At 45.5% G+C, this 17,382-nt stretch overlaps 1 protein-coding gene across 5 annotated transcripts in view; it reads left to right on the top strand.

Moving 5' to 3' along the window:
• The window catches only part of ADAMTS17 (ADAM metallopeptidase with thrombospondin type 1 motif 17), a 344,515-nt gene that overhangs the window by 41,451 nt on the left and 285,682 nt on the right, over nt 1-17,382 (top strand). The window lies entirely within an intron of this gene.

The following is a 17,382-nucleotide window of genomic DNA, read 5'->3' as shown; positions in this document are numbered from 1 at the left end:
GGTGGCCTATTATTTAGCTTCTGTTAGATAAAAGGAGCTTCCAGCCTCATATTTGCTTGCTACTAAAATCTGCATTGTTTCTGGAGAGTGCCCTCAGATTTGAATGTTTCCACACTGTGTTTTAAATAACACCAGTTCTTCTGGGGAAAGCATGCTGCTTTTATCCCTGGGGAAAATCTCAGAGCCATTACTCTAGGCAGTAGGCAGGTTGGTAATCAGTGATCTTCTCAGCTTATCTCTTCTAGCATGGAATATATGCCTTATGAGAGAGCTGATGTGAGGGTGATTGGTGCCTCTAGTATTTTCTGGGGATAGAGCCACATTCTTCTGAGTGGTGGGGGCTTGGTGAAGGAAGGGAGCCTTGACCTTTTGGACGTACTCATTAAGAATTAGACTCTTCAGTTTGGACTTGGAGGGGATGAGAAATGCTGAGGGCCTGCCACTCCTGGTGAAGTACCATACCCCTTGATTGGCAACTGAGGGGAAGAAGAGCCAGTCTTCTTGGACTCACTCATCTGGAATGAAGCTTCCATTAAGCAGAACTAAGATGGGAGGGAGTGAGTGGTGGCTCAAATATCACGGACTCTTGTTCCTACTGTGGTGGAGTAGATGCTCTTGAATAAATTTTCCTTCATTTCCTGAATATCCTTAGGAAAACTTCCAGAGATCTTCGAACCTTTTTAATAGTTTTCCCCAGTGAGCTCCTCATACTTTCTTCCCAGAAGTGGGACACAAGTAACTATTTCTAGCAGCTCATGGACTGAAAGAGAAAAATGGCCAGGTTGGGAACCAATGTTGTCATAAAATTGGCTCTTCTAGGCAGGAAGTCTAAGTGTCATAAATCTGAGGTTAGGTTGCCCGTGGCAGTGTGCTAGTGAAGGTGATGACTTAATTTAGACAGCATTGAAGTGGATCTTCTGAAGTACAGTCTGTGATCTAATATTCCTTAAAGATTTCTCAGAGCAAGAGAGGCCCCCTGTTGGATGTGACAGGGAGTGTGGGCTTTTTCTCTTGCTGACCAGGACAGCTGGCCCTGAGAAGAGGGCATTCTAGAAAAAAACTCATTGATGCCATTCCCAGAGCTGGGAAGCAGGTTGGTCTTGGCAATAGCAGGTGACCTGTGGATTTCCCTGGCTGGACTTTCATCTTCTCTTGGGCAGTGTCCAGGCAGGGAGTGGGTTGATCTGCAGTGGGACTAGGGCCACAAGTGGTGAGCTCATGTGGCTTCTGCGCCCCATCCGAGGCTCCTGCTGGAGACATGTAGGCAGGCATGATTGCAGATTGAGGCATATCCAGAGCTAATCCCAGACCGCTGTGCTAATCGGTGACACAGGGTGGTCACCACAGGTGAGGATCCTGCTGGAAGTGGTCAGGTTACATGGTGGCAGAATTTCATCCTGGAAGATTGCTCACTGGACTGGTGACTTTATGTTGGTCTGCTCCTATAGGCTTCTAGATCAGAAAATCAGTGTGGTTTCCAGGGATACAAGTAGCTGGAGTCACATTAAACAGAAACTCACCATGTAATTCATAGAGGGAGGCATCCTCCTGCAACAGAACAGTCCTGGGGCCACTTGGTACAGCCAGGCTTGTGCAGTGAATGATTGGCTCAGGTGTGCCAGGATCAGAGCAGAAGTGATAAAAGCCTGACTCAAAAGGGATGTGCAGTAAATATGGGTGAAAGGACATGGAGGCAAGGAAGGGAGGCCATGAATGGGCTACGCTGCCTCTGAGAGATACGGCAGGACAGTACCATTAAAAAAACGGGGGGGGGGGGCATAGGGCATGTCCTGAGGAGGTACTGGGACATCTCAGTGTCCAACACATTGCCAGCATTTGGAATTGTCATACAACAGTGTTATGCAGTATTATCTCTCAGGAATTGAATGCTAAGGCTATTGGGCTTAGGACTTACTGAGCCTCTTATAAAGGCTGTGCCACATTGCTTAGGACAGTCCACTGGCACTTGTTATAATCTGCAGTGGCAGCAGATTGAAATAAATCCCCCTGGATATGATGACACATTCAGATTAGGAAGCCACAGAAATGCTCTCTTATTGATCTCTGGATGACTAGGGTATTACAAAGCATGCTTGCAGCATGACCTTGAGTTTAATACCGGATCTAGCAAGCAGTCCTTCCCACTAAAACCCATATGAAGATCGAAAAGAACAAAAACATATTTAGAAAAATGAAGGGAGTTTTCTTAATTCTTTAAGAAATTGTTAAATTTCACTGTTAAAATCAGTGAGGACCTTCCATTGACTATAAAGGATGGTGGGCCCAGATCGCCAAGGACAGTCAGTGGCCTTTTCAGAGTGGCCAAACCTTGCCTGTCCAAACGAGGGCAAGAGAAAGTATTTTTCCACCTCCACTCATTTTTCCTTGGCTTTGACATTCAGGGGATTTGGGATACTTAGGAAACTGGTCAGCTGTCCTTGGTTTGGCGTTAGCCGTTGTTTTGTAGCCATTCTGTAGCCAATTCCAGGACAGCCCTGTAGCAGGAGGTGTGACGCTGGTACTTCGTGTCTAGAGTTGCCCTGTGGACAGAAGGAGGCCTGTAGATCCATATTTAAGTGCCCTATCAGTTCAGAATATATAGTACCAGTGTTTGGGGAGATTAAGTTACTATCCCAGCCTGGCAGAGCCGACTGTGCAGAAGGAATTTATTTCAGGGACCAGAGTAAATCTTAGAAAAGTAGTATGCCAAATGGGAAGCAAAAAGATAGGGCTTTTAAGAAGCAAAAGTCCTAAGGACTATAGAATGAGATGTAAAAACAATAGCCTTAGAATAAAAGGGGCTTGGTGAGGTAATGAAAGCTTATAAAGCTCAAGTTTGCTATAACAAAATTAAAACCCCAAGGAGAAGGCAGTAGTGGACAGGAATGACACTGCCCTTTGAAATAGTGATGCAGAGAAAAAATGTGAGATGCTTCCTTGGGACACAAAGCAAAGAAAGCAGTAAGAAAAAAAAATACACTGTAGAGAAAAAAAAAAATGCATTATAGAAAATGGAAACCCAATTTAAGTATATCTGGAGAAGGAGTCCTCTTCCCCCCAGGTTAGATTAGGAGCAGTTAAAAAAGATTTGTAATGAATGAAGACTTTTGGAATGTTTTTTAAAAAAACCCAAAAAACGGGGCGCCTGGGTGGCTCAATTGGTTGAGCGTCCGACTTCGGCTCAGGTCATGATCTCACAGCTCGTGAATTCAAGCCCCGCGTCAGGCTCTGTGCTAACAGCTCGGAGCCCTGGAGCCTGCTTCAGATTCTGTGCCTCCCTGTGCCTCTGCCCCAACCCACTTGCATTCTGTCTCTGTCTCTCTCAAAAATAAATAAACATTAAAAAAAATTAAAAAAGTAAAAAAAAAAACAACTTAGTTTACAGGATAAAAGACTTTCTGTGTTCTGGTCAAAATTAATATACATAGGCCCACAGTTATTTCTCCTGGCAAAATTTGTGAATTACAAGAGTCCCAATAAAAGTTATGCCATCCTCAAGCAGACAAAATGGGTGACTCAAAAGAGACGAAAATCTGGCAGGCCTCAGAGCTGTCCAAGATACTAAGTCCTAGAAGACAATGGAACCAAGGTGGCAGTGCTGGGGTGAGAGATGGTTATGTTGCTCAGCCAAGTTGTTGATCAGGTGTGAGGGCAACCGATGGTAAGAGTTTCGAAACTCTACACCCCACATGTCTTTCTTCTAGGAAGAATTTCCTTGAGATGTAATTGCAGGTGATTCTGAACTGAAGCAAAATCGAGAGACTGGAAATCGGGAAGTCATGATGTAAAGAGTTGGTGTTGATGATTGAAACTGGCTAGAGTTAAGCCTAACTAACGGATGCAAATATAGTTGCACATGAAATGCAATAATTGAAAAATCAAGGGAAGATCGAAGACCTAAATGTGAGAGCTAAAACTATCAAACTCTTGGAGTAAAATATAGGTATAAATTTTTGCGACCTCGGATCAGTCAGTGATTTCTGAGATACAACACCAAAAAACCCCCACAAGTAACCAAAGATAATATGGATAAATTGGACTTCTTCACAACTAAAAATTTTTGTGCTTCAAAGGACATCATCAAGAAAGTGCAAAGACAGCTCACATGATAGAAGAAGATTTCTCCAAATCATAGATCTGATAAGGGACTTGTATTTGGAATATATTCTGTAGCTCGATTATGAAAAAAGAAACCTGCGTTTAAAAATGGGCAAAGGACTAGAATATACAGTTCTCCAAAGAAGCTATACAAATGTTCAATAAGCACATGAAAAGATGCTCAGCATCGTTGGACATCAGGGGAATGGAAATTAAAGCCACAGTGAGATACTATTTCACACTCATGTGGATAGCTATAATTAAAGAGATGGATAATAGTGAGCGTTGGTGGGAACATACAGAAATTGGAACCTTCATACACTACTGCTGGGGATGTACAGTGGTGCAGCCACTTTGGAAAATAGCCTGGCAGTTCCTCAAAAGTGTAAGCATGCAGTTACCATATGGTCTAGCAATTCCACTCTCAGGTATAGACCGAAAGGAAACGAAAACATTTGTCCACATAAAAACCTGTGCATGAATGTTCATAGCAGCCTTATTCACAGCAGCCAAAAAGTGGAAAACAACCCAAATGTCAGTCAACTAGTGAATGGATGAATAAAATGTGGTACATTCATACAGTGGAAACTTATTTGGCAATAAAAAGGAATGAAGTACCGATACATGCTACAATACAGATGAGCCTTGTAAACTTTACCGTAAGTGAAAGAAATCAGACAAAGGACCAGGTAGCATATGATTCTGTCTATATGGAATGTTTAGAATAGACAAATCTAGGAGGAAAGAAAATAGATCAGTGGTTTCCTAGGGCTGCAATTAGGGAAGACAGAAATAGGGAGAGATTGCTAAAGAATATGCAGTTTCATTTTGGGTGATGAAAATGTTCTATTGTGGTGAGGATCGTATAATTCTGAATATACTAAGAAACCATTGAATTGTATACTTAAGATGGGTGAATTTTATGGTATGTGGATTATATCTCAACAAAGCTGTTGTGAAAATTAAGAAACAATATAAAATATGAAGTACAATAATAGTTTCATAATAGTCTGTACCTCAAGCTTAAGAAATATTCATAAATCTGAGAAGTAGAAGGAATATGGGAGAAAAAAAGAGAAGCTAAATTCTTTTCTGTACAAAGGGGAAAGCCAAAATTCTATGTTGATATCGATAATGAGAAAGCTGTATAAAGAATGTTTCTCAAGATTATAAAAGATAACTCACTAATAGAATTGCCTCCTCAGTACTAGAGATGAAAACTCTATGAAATACAGTTCACGTAGGAAAACACTGGGAGAAAAGGAGCTAAAAAGAAAACATTACTAATTTTAATAATAAATATAATGGCATTAAAATCCTCTTTTCAATGACAAAGACTCAGAAATGATACCCAAGAAATTACTTTAAGTGCATGGATAAAGATTTAAATATCAAACACAATTAAAAGGTGATAACATTGAGAATATATTCACTTGTCATGGTACACATGTGGAAAATTCTTTCATTTGCTCTTTCATTTGCTTATTTTAAAGCTATTTGTAAAAAAAAGTTAGGGAGGGAGCCAAACCAGAAAAGACTTAAAAACAGAATAAACTGAGGGTTGATGGGGGGGGGGGGGGGGGGGTTGGGGGAAGGGGAAGTGGGTGATGGGCATTGAGGAGGGCACCTGTTGGGATGAGCACTGGGTGTTGTATGGAAACCAATTTGACAATAAATTTCATATATAAGAAAAAGCTATTGGTTGAACAGCTACTACATGCTAAGCTCTAGGTATCCATGATGAATAAACTGACCTAGGTGCTGTTCTCATTGAGCTTCCTGTCCAGAGGAAGAGACTAATACTATACGTAGAACAATTAAATGATTACCGGCTTTGAGAAGTGGTCCCAGGAAAAAGGAGAATGTGCTATGTGACTTAGATGAAGGAAGCCAAGGAAAGTTTCTTTGAGGAAGTGGCGTTCGAGTTGCAAGTACCGGTTAGTCATGTGACTGTTGGTTAGCCGGAGTTATGACTTGTTCACAGGCCAGGATGTGGGAAAGAGATGAGGTGCTTGAATTCATGAAGGCAATAATGCGGGGGCCTCCTTGGATTTTAGAGGCAGCCACAGGACAACAGAGGGAGGCTGTAGTAGTGAATTTTTTAGTTGGCCTGACAGAGGTTTCCATCGCCTCCATGGCTTCGCTGGTTGGCTCACCCTGGTGGAGCCCAAGGCTGCTTTGCATGTGGACGTCCAAGAAATGGTTGAGCTAGCCATAAGAGAACAAGTCCCCTCTGGGTGATGTGGTAGGGGCATTGGAAGGGTGGGAGCAGGAGTCCAACTAGTAAGAGTCACCCTGGTGCCAGGAGAACTGCGCCCATGTTCGGGTTTGCCCTGGAACATCCCGGGCATTTGGAAAGGAGGCTCTTTACTTGGGAAACAAGCGTAGTCTGGTGACTGGTTCTGGGCCAGAAGAGGAGCACTTGGACTTGTTTTCCCACCTGTACATCAGGTATTTTGAGCTCTTTTTCCATGTGTTAGGGGACATCTGGAGCTTCTGTGAAACCCAAGAGGCCTTTAGAGGAGTGAATGCTGTCTCACTGCAGACTGCTCTGGAAATATGTGGGAATTTAATACATTTGGAAGAACCCCTGACACCCAAGAGCTCTACAAAGGCCAAGGAGATTGTTTTTTTCTGTCTAAGGCTCTAAAAAAGAGGGCAAAAGGATCCTTTGATCCTTTGTTCATCATTCATTCACTTCATTCTCTCATTCACGTATATATTCCAGAACGGCGACTGAAGCCTGACGGTGTATCAGGTGCCCTCCTCAGGGTGGAGATACAGAAATAAAAGGGGCAGTCTCCACCCTCAGAGCCCTGAAGCTTGGGGGAGATGTCCTACCTACCATGCTAGGGTGTGCTGAGTGCCACAGGGGTGTCGGGGGGAAGGGTAGAAGAGCCTTTTGCTTTATTTTAGTTTTACATTTGAGTTCCTAATCCATAGTGTGGCCTGCGCTTCTTGCAGAGGTGGAGGAATTTCTGAGCGATCTAAAGTTTCTTGTGTTTCCTTGTCAAAGATGAAAGACCATCTGTCTGAAGGAACAATGCCCAGGATTCCGACGGGGGAGTCCAGGTGCAGAAGACAAGTGATTTCTTTTCAGGCTTTTGTTTGCCCTGTCTTGCTCTGGTTGAAACATGAGCATGTTCATGAATTTCTTCCCCCAAGCTGTGCGTTTGGGGAGTGTTCTTCTTCTTCATCATCTTCTTCTTTTTTTTTTTTTTTTCTTTTCCATCACTTTAGAAGATAAAACTGTCAAACGCCAGTAGGCTTGTGTATACACTTTCAGCAAGACTTAAAGCACGTGAGCATTCCGAGAACTTGTCATTGTTTGTTTCAGATTTGCCAAATGAATCTCCACGGACCCCCGCAAGGATTGTCCTTGCTAGGAATTGCCACACTGTCCTGACCATACGGTTATACACGCACCAACTCCTGCAAAGGTGACCTTCCCAGTCCACACTTCTTAAGGCGGGAAAGACAATGAATATCTGTTACGGGCTGAATTCTCTCCCTGCCATGCATGTGGTGAAGTCCTCATCTCCGGTACCTCAGGATAGGACTGTATTTGGAAGGAGGGTCTTTAAAGAAATGATTAAGTTATAATGAGGTCATTAGTGTGTGTCCTAATCCAGTATGACTGGTGTCCTTATAACAAGAGTACATTTGGGGTGCCTGGGTGGCTCAGTCAGTTAAGTGTCTGACTTCGGCTCAGGTCTTGATCTCATGGTTCGCAGGTTTGAGTCCCATGTTGGGCTCTGTGCTGACAGCTCAGAGCCTGGAGCCTGCTTTGGATTCTTTGTCCCCCTCTCTCTGCCCCTCCTCCACTTATGTTCTCTTTCTCTCTCTCTCTCTCTTTCTCAAAAAATGAATAAACATTAAAACAAAAACAAAAACAAAAAAACCCCAACAGAACGTTGGCCATAGATGCTTACAGGGGAAAGACCTGTGAAATGACAGGGACAGGATGGCCATCTGCAAGCTAAGGAGGGAGATGTCAAGAGAAACCCGCCCTGTCAACACCTCTGTCTTAAACCCCCAGCCTCTAGAACTGTGAAGAAATATGTCTGTTGTTTGAGCCACCCAAGTGTGTGTCACTCTGTAATGACAACCCTGGGCCAGCTACAGATCTGGGGCTTGGCTAATGCCTGTTGAATGGGAGGTCGTGTTTTCTCAGTTGGTGTAAGGTGGGCATATTAGAAGCCTTATTCTTCCTGGTTGGGAGACTGTGGATTTCCATTTGTGAACATGATGAGAGGGAAAGACTGGTAGAAATTGAGTGAAGATGGCAGCCCTCCATGGGCCTGGGTTTCCCCATTGGATGTGCAAGTTCTTGCCATCTCAGGGAAATGGCCCCTCTATTCTGGTATATTTCAAGTGCATCCCTGTTTCTCTGCTCCCCGACCTCACCAAAGTCTGCACCATTTCCTCACCTTGCCTTCATCCCCTCCCTGGTCTGGTTTCAGGGTATCTTAACTCTTCTCCTATCTTCCTCTGGTAGGTAGATTGCTCACTGAGACCTTCATGAGTCCCTCTTTTGTTCCATCCAATCTCTCTTGACCTGGCTGTGTCCTGTGTTGAGGATGCTGAGCAACCCTCCCTCCTGAGACTTTATTTTCTTGGCTCCTGTGACTCCATGCTCTGTACCCCTTGCACCTCATGTGTTCCCCCCACCCCAGCCTTTGCCCCCTGCGTGTTGGTTCAAGCTCTTCCATCCAGCCATGTAGTTTTGAAGTCCCTAAGAGATTGGTCTAGGACCACTGGTTCCTAAGTGCCAGTTGGTCTCTGATCTCACCTTGCTGTTAAGCTCCAAGTCTGCACATCCAACAGCCTCTCCACTTGGGTACTTCAAGAACATCTGAAATGTATCTAGCCTAAAACCACACTGTCTTTGTTTTTGTTTTTGATTTTTAGCCACCTGACCATGAACCAGTGGTTCCTGATTCTGTGATTAACACAACATTCAAAGTGGGAATCATCCTTGGTTGGGAATCATCCTTGCTGATTGGGAATCTACTGTGTGCCAGGCACTGCCACCATGTAGGTGACCATCTAGAAGGAACAGATGTTAACCAAAGGCACAAATGGTGCATTCTCCTTCCTTCCTTACTGGCCCTCCTTCCTTACTCATGCAAATATCCCCAGTACTGTTGGGGTCACCTTCTAAGTTTTCACCTTCAGTTGCCCCCCCTTGTCTAAGTGTGGGGCCCATCTCCCTGAGCTCCTGAAGTAGTCATTCAGCCAGTGTCCCTGCTTTCCATGGTGGCCCCTAGAATCTGTTCTACCCACAGCAGCCAGGATAACACATTCAAGGGCTTCCCACTGCTCCTGGGGTGAAGAAAACCCTGAACACATGCCACTCTTGCCCCTGCCTGTGGCTCAAGCCTCTTTGCCAGCCACACTTTCTCTTTCACTTGGCCCTCTGCAGGTTCTAGAACATGCCATGTTCTGACCCGAGGGCCTATGCACATGCTGTGCCCACTGCCAGGACTGCTCCCAACTTCTCTCTCTCCACCCCCATGTTAACTCTGGCCCTTCTGATCTTGGCCCATGTGGCACTTCCCCATGGAGCCGAGGCTAAATTGGAACACCCTCCTTTATATTCTCTCATGACGTTATCTATTCTTTCTTGTAAGCATGTGTTGCATTTATAAACTTTCATACATTTGTACATTTGGTTAACATCTGTTCCTTCTGGATGGTCACCTACATGGTGGCAGTACCTGGCACACAGTAGATTCCCAATCAACACTTTTTGGCTGAATACCTTTCAACCTCACCCGTAGGCAGTGGTGTTTGGCTACTTGGTATAGGACTCTGACCATGGGTCAAAGGTCCAGTTGGGGCCAACACACATTTCTTGCCCTTGGCCCTCCTGTGTCTCAGGGCACAAGTATAGCTCATACTTTCTGAGTAATGTAGGGACTGATTTTGGATTCCAAGATTGATCAGTTCTTCATTTGAGATCTTTGACACACACACACAAACACAACTCTTATTTTCCACCTTTCTTTGTAAGGAATTTACGTGAAAAAAAAGCCTTTTATGAAAATGACTTGGCCTTGGGGTAAGTTATTTAAAGAATTCATACTTGGAGAGAAAAAGTTTTTTTTTTTTTTTTTTTTTCCCGATTTGAAAAAAAAAGAGCAAGAGAGAGAAGGTCATTATTTTTCAAGGATGTTGGATTTCTGCAGCTGCCGAAAAGTTCACCTGGCTGGGAGCTCTTCTGCACACGTGGAACCATCGTTTCTAGTTGGAAAAGATGGCTTTTCTACAAACAGACCCTTTGCTTTGCTTGAAAAAAAAAAAAGTGATGGGAACCTGTTGATTTTATTGCAGAGCACAGTGTGTGTAAGTCTGTGTGTGCAGACTTCTGAAGCTACGCCTTAAAACCCACTGCTGGCTCACTGGTTGTTCATATTTCCTCCTCCATTGCTTTTCCCCACGTTGACTCTGAATCTGTGCTGCACTGTCCCCAGGTCCTTGGTTGTGACAGTGACAGGTTGACAAATCTGTGCCATGCATCCATGTTTGTATTCTCTTCCTGGAGCCCCCTAGTGATTGGTTTTTTATGAAATGGTGGCTCAGAATGTAGGGTAGCATTCCTGTTCATGGCAGTGTTCTGTGGTGTGGAAGTACACATCCAATCCCTTCATACTCCAATGGTGAAAAAATGAATCCTTAGTTCCAAAACGGGGAAGTGCGAATGAAATCTAGTAGGTAGTTTAAGGACTGACCCTCTCATTGTAGGCTCTATGCATTTGTGTCTAGTCAAGAAAATGGAGACAATGCTAGGTGTTCCTAACTAGAGGGATTTCACGTGGATTGGTTATAGCCGTGCCCAAGTCGGAATGAGCAGAAGGGGGAGCTGGGGTACCCAGGAAACAGCTGTTGCCCGAGGGCTGGGGTAAGAAAAGGAAGAGGTGCTTTTCTAGGACCAAAGAGCTTGGGGTAAGTGTCTGAAGGGGTATCAGACCACCAAGGGGTGTAGCCAAGCTGGTGTCACTACGGATGTACCTCTGAGGGGGTAGGGGAGCTGGGCTAGGAGTGTCCCAGGAGCTGGAGGCTGGATCCATATGGTCCAGTAGTACTGCTTGAACAGTGCCACCCTGAGCTGAGAACACAAGGAGTCTCTGCTCTCCATCTGGTCCCCCTCTGGTCTCCCTCTAGTGCCCCCTGTTGGTGAGCTGAACAGAAAGTCAACTGGCAAAGGGGTCTGGGAAATGTAGTTTGCAGGCTTTCAGCCCCAGAGCACAGTGCAGAAGGGGAGCTGAGAGACAAAAGGCAAATTATGCATGCATGGAAAACAGAGACCTTTCTATTAAGTGGCACCTTTGAGGGCATCAGGGTCAGGCCCAGGTGAATATCTGGAGCTCTCAATTCCCAACCTGAGGGTGTTTTCTTTTCTTTTCTTTCCTTTTTTTAAATATAATTTATTGTCAGGTTAGCTAACATACAGTGTATACAGTGTGCTCTTGGTTTTGGGGGTAGATTCCCGTGATTCATTGCTTACATACAACACCCAGTGCTCATCCTAGCAAATGCCCATCACCCATTTTCCCCTCTCCCCTGTCTGCCCCCCATCAAAAGTTTGTTCTCTGTATTTAAGAGTCTCTTATGGTTTGCCTCCCTCTCTGTTTGAAACTCTTTTTTTCATTACACCTCATGGTTGCTCATTTTTGGAAAGTGGGGTTATTGGATATACAGTTGAAACAACACATCTTACTGTTTCTCGTGCTGTAGCAGTGGTGGCCTTGGTGAGGGTCTGTGTGCAGAAAGCCCGCTCGCGGCAGCACTAGGTGTCTCCCCGCAAGGAGACGGATTTGTACTGTTTTCCAAGCTCTAATGAAAAGCATTTGGTTTTCATTCTTCTATCCAATGTGAAATGTTATGAATGTTTCATGGTGTAAGTAGACAACTTCACGTAGAGTCATGTTTTATGTTCTATCACGTTTGGGATGATTAAAATATTCCCCCCTCTGGAATGTTGGAAGGTTACATTGGGATGTTGAGCAGGAGTTACAGGCCACTCCCTCACTCTTCTTGAAGCTGTTGTTTCTGTATTATTTTAATTTATTGTTGCATGGTTGAGGATAGCCTTGAAGAAATTTGTTCATGCTCCCTGCACCCAGGAAGAAATACCAAAGGCAACAAGCTGATTGATGAGTGTGTAGACTAGAGGTGCTGGTAGATGGAGAATATGAGCAGCTAGACCCCATAGAGCACATATGAGCATCCAAGTTTCCTGTTTGTTTCCAGGATCAGGCAAAGTTTAGAAATTAGTGTTTAGACCCTAATATGCGGTTAACTACCACAATAATAGTAATGCAATGCTAAAGACAGAAATAAGACTAGCGGCATGACTTGGATGTGGTATTCTATATCTGATCCCATGTTGGAGGCTGAGCCCACATCTCTTAGTTACTACCCACATCCACCCTAAGAGAGAGGAGTAATTATCACCTTGGTTTGTTGATGAGGGAACTTGCCCATGGTCACCCTGCAAGTCCATGGGCAGATTCCAACCAGCTCTATCAGATGTCAGAGCTGTGGGCCTCTCAGGACCAGGTTGGCCACCTCCTTCTTAGGTGGAGGAAGCCACTTTTGAGAATATAATTCCGGAACATTTATGTTAAGTTCCCTAAAAATTAATCTTGATATTAATTAGGAAGTTCAAAGAGTTTAACGAAATTCATTCAGCTAAGTATAATTCTGGAATTCCTACTGTGCACCAGACAGTGCCATGTAGGCACTGTGGCGGGTCCAGAGGGTGACGCTTGGACTTGTGAATTCACAGTTGACCCCAGTAGGCAAGCATCGACCCTTGAGATTGGCTGACTGGATCTCCCACCAGCAACAGGACACGGCGGGGTGGGGTGCTCTCAGGTACTCTTCGTGGACCCCAGAGCCTCACTCTCCTGCTTGATCTGGTCTGGGAGGCTCTGCTATTCCCACAGTTAGGTGTGTTCTATAGATTTGAATGAGCTTTTGATGTGGCAGTCCAGAAAATAAAAAATTAAAAACAACCTGTTCACATGTCCTGCATGGTAGCCCAGGCAGCCTACGCAGGGGGAAGCCACACACCCTTGGTGCCTTGGATGGGTTGCCGGGGAGACCTCTCTTGGGGCTTGTGCCATCAGGCGAATGAGTGTGTCTTACCTGCCAAACAGCACCTCTCTTATTCCAGAAGCTACTGTCACCATCTTTGACCTCACACATCCTTTCTAACCCAGGCCACTTGCTGTCCTCCTTTTCTGATTCTGCCCCACTCTTGCCCTCCCCATGTTATGCTGGCTCCCCGGCCCTCCTGGGACAGAAAGACCATCTAAGGCTGCTGCCTTGGGACACAGGGTAGGATTTTTCTGGAATTCTTTTTGATGCGTGTTTAATTTTAGGCTCTTTGGTGTTGCAGAAGGTTCCTAGCCAATAGAAGTGAACAGAATTCATGATCACATTTGCCATAAGACGTTACTGAAAACACTGCCTTGTGGAGTGCCTGGGTGACTCAGTCGGTTCAGCGTCTGACTTCGACTCAGGTCGTGGGCTCTGTGCTGACAGCTCAGAGCCTGGAGCCTGCTTTAGATTCTGTGTCTCCCTCTCTCTCTGCCCCACCCCTGCTTGGGCTCTTTCTCTCAAAAATGAATGTTAAAAAACAACAACAACAACACTGCCTTGTACATCACCAAGAGGACCCCATGTGAAGTCTTATTGGTATCTTTATCTTTATTTTAGAGGTTGGTGTTAGGTCAATACTGCTTTTCCCTGAGGAACGGTATTTTTCCACCTGTCAGAGGAGAGCGAGAAAACTCACAAGCACGCATGTTTACCTTTACAAAAAAAAAAAAAAAAGTTTTCCCTCATTTCAGAACACTCAGAACCAAATTCTGAGGCAGAATGGACCCTGGAATCCCCATGAAGTGGGTTCGAGGCCCAGAGCTAGGTATTTAACAAATGTCTTTGTGCCTGGGCTTGTTTGTCTGTGACTCTGGCTGCGAGGAGAGGAAACCATCAGTGTGGGTAGCAGTGCCTGGTGCTCTGTGTGCCTTGGGCTAACATCCCACAGTGATGGTTTTTTTGTTTTGCTTTGTTTTGTTTTTTTGGTAGTTTAGAGCAAGTTTTGCAGGAGGGCAGAGAGAGAGAGAGAGAAAGAGAGAGAATCCCAAGCAGGCTCTGTGCTGTCAGCTCAGAGCCTGATGTGGGGCTCGAACTCACAAACTGAGATTGTGACCTGAGCCAAAACCAGGAGTTGGCCGCTCAACCCACTGAGCCACCCAGGCGCCCCCACCCCCACCTCCGCCACAGTGATTTTTATCACCAGAGCTGCCATAGTGACCTTGTTAGCATATTTGGATTTTTTTTTTTTTTGGTTATTAATGTCTCTAATTTAATTTCAGTCTATTTTGGGGGTACGTCACCTTAAATCTTTTATGCTCAGCGGTAAATCATGAGGGTGCATAGAGTCTCTCTCGCTCTCTGTCCTCATTTCTCCCACACTGTGTTCCATCAGCCAGAGCTGGATCCTATTTCAGTGGAAGTTGAGGGAGTGGCCGTTTTTATAAATTCCACCCTTGGCCTATTTTTCATGCCACTCAGAGGGAGGAAACTCACCTGTCAGCCCTCAAAGACTGTGCAGGGGTGTGTTTTGCACCGAGCTGGGATATCCAGGTCTGTCACTGTCCCGCTCCAGGGGATGTCACCTCATGGGGTGCTGGCTCCGCCAGAAGACCCCAAATGCCGCTTGCAGTGGACGCACCATCCCACCGTCCCACACATATCAGTTCCTCATGGGGAGTGATAGCCTGGCTCCTGGAGGCTGTGGTGGGGACCTTAGCTGCAGGCTAGGGGAGCACACGGAGACCCAACACAGAGACTGTGTTCCTTACTGCTGGCAAGGCAGGTGTGATCTTATCTGTCCCCAGTGCTCACACTTGGCTGGTGCATTTCCTCCAGAAAACCTTCAGATGGAATAATTGCTCTCTAGGAGCAATTCTCTGAAGGGTGCCCTCGGATAGCCTAGGGCTGTTTGTTCGCATAGGAACCAGGTGTGAAAACAAGAAGGTTCTCACCAAAGTGATTCCTTGGGGGGAACCTTATCTTAAAAATCAAAATCCTCACACCCAAACTGTGGCTTGGGAGGACTGTCTTACTGTCTCAGAAGGTTTCTCTGTGGACGGTTGTGTTCCTGTGATGGTGAGCCCGGGCCTGCCCCCTCCTCCTCCTCCTAACTGCAGCATGGCCTGTGTGCTCCCTCTGTTGAACTTCCCGTGGCTCCCTCATTTCCTCCTCACCAGCTTTGAGAGGAAGACTCAGGCAACCCGCCTGGGGGGATACCCTAGCTGCAGCCTCCGCAGGCTCCTCTGTCTCCTTGAACAACAGCAGTCAAGCTAAGCTTTACTGAGCACTTACTATGAGCCAGGCGCTCTGCTAAGGGCTTACATCTGGGATCTCCTTTCAGCCCCACAGCAGCCCCTTGGGGAAGGAGCTATGATTCTCCCTGCTTCATTGATGAGTCATCGGAGACTAAAAGAGGGTGAGAGATTTATCCTAGGTCAGACAAAACAATCGGGGAGCCAGGATTGGAATTCATGTGTTTTGTCTTTAAAACCACATCTTTAACCACAAGGCAACTGCCCACTGCCACCGTCAACATGCGCCTCATCATAATACAGGTGCCATTTATTGAGGACTCATAACATTCCAGGGAATGTAGTAAGTGTTTGATACACATTTCACTTAATCACTGCACACCGGGGCTGTGGGTGTGGTTATTCTGATTGGAAAGATGGTCACATCAGGCTTGGAGAGAGTCTGCAACTTGCCCAGCATCCCACCCACTGGCTCCTGGTTAAGCTGAGCATGCCCTCTGGTCTGCCCCAGACCACAGTCCTCCTTTGAATACTTGTCATCAACTCTGTGGCCCTCAGGGAGCAGACCTCCCTGCCCTCTGTGCTCACTCTGGGCAGTGGGGCCTACACTGCCCCCGTCCTGCCAGTGTGGATCCCCCTGCCAGCACTGGAAGGGATTCCTTGCCCAGGGCTTAGAAAGGTCTCAGCGGTTTGGGTACAAATCACCCATCATCTGTGTCTCAAGATGAGAACGAGGGGTGGGTAGCCTTCCTCTGACCACAGGTAAATACTTTGCAACATGTCACAATGGCACCCAGGGCTTCTGATGGGATTGCCTTTACCCTGTGCTCAAGAGAGCTGGAGAAAACCCGTGGTCAGCGCGGCTAGGTGAATGTCTGGTTCTGGAGTCTTCTGCTGTGCCGGTGTGCCCAGGTGCAGACATTCTTGTATCTGGACATTGAGTGCTATGTGTGGGAAAAGTTGACGTTTCTGGCTTGCATGACAACAAGGTTAAGTCTGAATCTTTCCTGTAACTCTGTAAGCATGTTGGACCAATTCCTAGCACTGACACCAGTCTCGGACTTCTCGGCCTGAAGCGCTGTCTGTCCTTGGTCTCGAAGGGCCCAGTGGCCTTGGGCACCTGCCCCCATTTCCTCTGCCATGTCTGTTTTCTCTCTAACTTGCTTCTCCTGCTGGCACAAGCTGGTTTGCCTCTCCCTTGGCACAAAGGTGACCTGAGGTCTTCCCTGGAAATGAAATTGGTAGAATCACGGAGCAATTCAGGGATGGCTTCTGGCTGTTAAACTCTCACACAGAATATTTTGTGACCCGTGTGTTGTTTTTCCTTGGGAAATACCTAAATACTCTATTTTTAAGCTAAAGAAATATTTAATTCATGCGGAGTTTGTTAATTTACAACTGAGATTTTTTTTTTAGCTTGCCAAGAGCAAAACTCATAACTAAAATGACAATTTATGTATTTGCTCAACATTTTCAGTAACCCCAAATTCTTATGATAAATAGTGATGTGAATATTCTAAAAGTCCCACGCATAGAATGCCCTTTGTTTTGTCTTTTTCTCTTCCTCCTCTTGTTCTAGAAAAGACTTGGTCTGGGGGTGGGGGTGGTGCCTGGGTGGCTCAGTCGGTTAAGCATCTGACTTCGGCTCAGGGTTTGTGAGTTCGAGCCCCCGCGTCGGGCTCTGTGCTGACAGCTCAGAGCCTGGAGCCTCCTTCGGATTCTGTCTCCCTCTCTCTCTGCCCCTCCCCCACTCAGGCTCGCTCTCTCTCTCTCTCTCTCTCTCAAAAATAAATAAACATTAAAAAAATTAAAACAAAAAGACTTGGAGTATCCTCCATAAGTACATAGAATTTTCTTTTTTAATGGATAATTGGGGCAAAGGGAAAATAAATGTAAGAAAAATAACATGAAGCCAGAGATT

Source organism: Leopardus geoffroyi, chromosome B3, assembly GCF_018350155.1.
Source record: "Leopardus geoffroyi isolate Oge1 chromosome B3, O.geoffroyi_Oge1_pat1.0, whole genome shotgun sequence".
In the NCBI taxonomy this organism is placed as follows: domain Eukaryota; kingdom Metazoa; phylum Chordata; class Mammalia; order Carnivora; family Felidae; genus Leopardus; species Leopardus geoffroyi.
This window is presented reverse-complemented; position numbering and strand designations above follow the sequence as displayed.